This window comes from Octopus sinensis, linkage group LG1 (genome assembly GCF_006345805.1).
Source record: "Octopus sinensis linkage group LG1, ASM634580v1, whole genome shotgun sequence".
NCBI classification, from domain to species: domain Eukaryota; kingdom Metazoa; phylum Mollusca; class Cephalopoda; order Octopoda; family Octopodidae; genus Octopus; species Octopus sinensis.
In genome coordinates, this window is record NC_042997.1 from 26,227,964 (window position 1) to 26,231,429 (window position 3,466).

General features: G+C 37.7%; 1 long non-coding RNA gene across 1 annotated transcript in view; it reads right to left on the reverse strand.

Moving 5' to 3' along the window:
* LOC115212834 overlaps positions 1-3,466 on the reverse strand; it is an 11,021-nt gene extending 7,555 nt beyond the window's left edge. Inside the window, exon 1 of the long non-coding RNA XR_003881768.2 lies at positions 3,333-3,466. This is a non-coding gene — a long non-coding RNA (uncharacterized LOC115212834). The remainder of the gene's footprint in view (positions 1-3,332) is intronic.

Here is a 3,466-nt window from a genome sequence, read left to right on the forward strand (position 1 = left end):
CATTTGCCAAGAAGGCTGAGGGTGTCTTGGCATCACTTACCAAGTCCCTTGTGAGCCGCTCTCCGGCTATCTATCTGAGGCTTTATACAGCTATGGTGTGGCCTCACCTGGAATTTGCATCACCAGTCTGGAAGCCCTATCTTACCCAGGATATTAATCGTCTGGAAACCGTTCAGCGACGTGCAACCAAGAGAATACCCTCCATCAGGCATTTGCCATATTCTGAACGCCTTACTTCCCTGGGCATGGATACATTGAAACTCCGACGTCTGGCAGCTGACTTGGCAGACACCCATAAAATTATTAACCATCTTTCTAACAATAACTCTGAGCTCCTTTTCAAACTCCACCTGTCTAACACCCGTGGACAAAGTCAGAAAACAGCACAGCTCCCATGACTTTCAGAAACATTTTTTCACGCTAAGAGTTGCTGAAGCGTGGAACAAACTGCCGGCATCAGTTGTTAGTTATCGGAGTACTGCATCCTTCAAAACTTTCATGCTTCCTGAGATTCGCCAACACTACACCAGTTTTTCTCCCCTCCATACACACGCAAGCATGTATCTGACTCATACACTGTTCACTCCCCAGACATTTGTACATTACTGCATATGCTCTATACGCACTTTTGACAAGTTGTGGTGCATCTGAGCACTGTAAACAATAATTTCATTATATATTATTATTGTTATTATTTGCAGGATAAAAATGATTTCAAATAGAGAATATATTTATTCAAATAGAGAACTATTTCTATCTCAATTCTGTTGCAATTATGATATATTTTGTTGAATAAACCACCGTAGCTCTTGAAATAAAAATTATAAATTACTGAATAGACGTGACACTTCAGCCAGTGTTATGGGCTAAATAACAATTACCTATCGATTAACATTCAGTCTATTGTAAACCACAAAATTTGTAGGATACTATCAACGATAGAAATCATTTTAAGCATTGTTTCCTTTTTAAATACATTGTTCATGAATGTACCGGTGCAACATGCCTGAAAGTCGTCAATTCTCTCTATGCCTTCTTCAAACTGGAACTAAGGTTCGGAAATCGAAAAACATTTTTTATTTATTTTTATGACAGAATATGAAGAAGATATTGTAAATGAGAAATATCTAGCATACGAATCAATCGACTAAAACAGAGTGTATATTTATCTCATACTATCTTCTTATAATGCAGTTGTATATTTCACAAAACATACTTATATTGTGATTAGTAGGTCAGTGCAAGAACGTGGGATTTAAGTTACACGTATATCGGTAGATTTATAACAAGGATGAGCAAACGGGAAAGTTGTGTGGGCGGTCAATACGAAGAGCATATGATAAAAGATATATAAAAAAAAGTGACAATATTGATTAACAAACTAACTAAAGAGTGTCAACTCAAGCCACGTTACTCGTAAATATCTAAATGCTTATTCAGTCAGTTTTCGAGTTCATCTAATGAACAGATTTATGTTCTTTTAAATAAAGGGTCAGAAATGCGGTATTAGATACTTGTCCAATATGTATTTCTATTTTGTAATGGAGTGTCTTTCTACAATTTAGGAGTTAAGAGTACTTGTGAATTTTGGAAGTTACTTTGTAAGCGTTCTGATTGTCTCTCGTGTAATTGTTGCATCGTTCATCGAATGTATAAGTCTTCGCTTTATGAAGGTAATTTTTAAACAATATTAGCCCTTCAGTTATAGTTGTAGATCGTTGTCTAGTAATTCATTCTCTGATATGACTGGCCTTTCTTCGAACTGAGTGGGCAGATTTCTTCTCTGTTGTTGAGTTGCATAGAATATGATTATTTCTTAAAGTATATCCACGACTTGTTACTGTGAGAGAGTGCTCAGGCCTCCAAAGAGAGTAGCTTAATTGATTTTCCATCTGATTCATCGCATTATGATTGGTTGATACAAATCTTATTTTCGTTAATCTCTTTCATTTTATATCTCTTTTGTTCTGCCATTAATTCCGACACTGACTTGCTGGCAACAGTAATTCGTGGCTTACATATTTGACCCCGCTTCACCTTGTGACGCTCACATGCTCCGGAAAATATGCTGTATAGCACCTAGCAGACAATATCTTTCGGAATTTCGTTTCCATGTATCAATCCATTGCAATAGAAAATGGGACCTGTTTCATGGCTTTGCCTGTGGTATACTGTGCATATGTAGCGCACATCTAGGCTGTAAAGCTGAGGGAAATTTATAGAAAATTTATTTCAGTTACTGGCTGCTTTTTAGATTCGTTAATAAGTGTGCGGCGATCAGTTATGTAGATACAAGAAGAACCACTCTACTTTCTGGAGCGATATTTGGTACTTGCTATGATCAGATGTATTTTTCGACGTCTCTGATCGCAGATGTTTCTATAGATCTTAATTAAGCCGTAAAACTAAAGTGTGAAGAAACAGTATGATGGAAAACTTTTATATGTTTATATGAGAATTATGTGTAAGTCACATTGCAAGTAAGAGTTATTGTGTACAGAACCCGCTTATTTAATCCACAGGTACAGATTATTCTCATCTGCATCTTTTTAACATAGTACAGTAATATGCTTCAAGTTGACATTTGTTTAAATAATGCATGCTATGAGCAACGGGGGCGCAAGGGCAAATCCTTGTTGGTTTCCAAATGTCCCAGTACCCTGACTGCTTGCGATCAAGAATAAAGGGTTTCAAGCAGTCATAGAAATTAGCTCTCACTCCCATTGCTGAGTGCTTCATCATAGGCGTAGGAGTGGCTGTATGGTAAGTATCTTGTTTACGAACCACATGGTTCCGGGTTCAGTCTCACTGTGTGGAACCTTGGGCAAGTGTCTTCTACTATAGCCTCGGGCCGACCAAAGACTTGTGAGTGGATTTGGTAGACGGAAACTGAAAGAAGCCCATCGTGTATATGTATGTGTGTGTGTGTGTGTGTGTGTGTGTGTGTTTGTGAGTCTGTGTTTGTCCCCACAACATCTCTTGACAACTGATGCTGGTGTGTTTACGTCCCCGTAACTTAGCGGTTCTGCAAAAAAACGATAGAATGAGTACTAGGCTTACAAAGAATAAGTCCTGGGATCGATTTGCTCGACTTAAGGCGGTGCTCCAGCATGGCCACAGTCACATGACTGAAACAAGTAAAAGAGAAAATAGGTCGTTTGTATTGCACAATAAAAGGATTTGATGAAGTTGGTGAAAACAGCATCCACACATGAGCTACGTAAAACAATATAGAATATACATAACCGTATAAAAACATATAAAACGACATAAAATGTGAGTGCTCCTGCTAATTGAAAATAACGAAGCAAAACATTTTGGAAAGTACATACCTGAAAGGAGAAGCAGTAAAACGACAACAGGAGACATACTTCTGCTAAAATAAGATAAAAATACTATAACAGGATTTTATAGATGCAGATAAGTACCTATCTGTGAGTATGCTTATGTGTAAGTGTGCGCATGT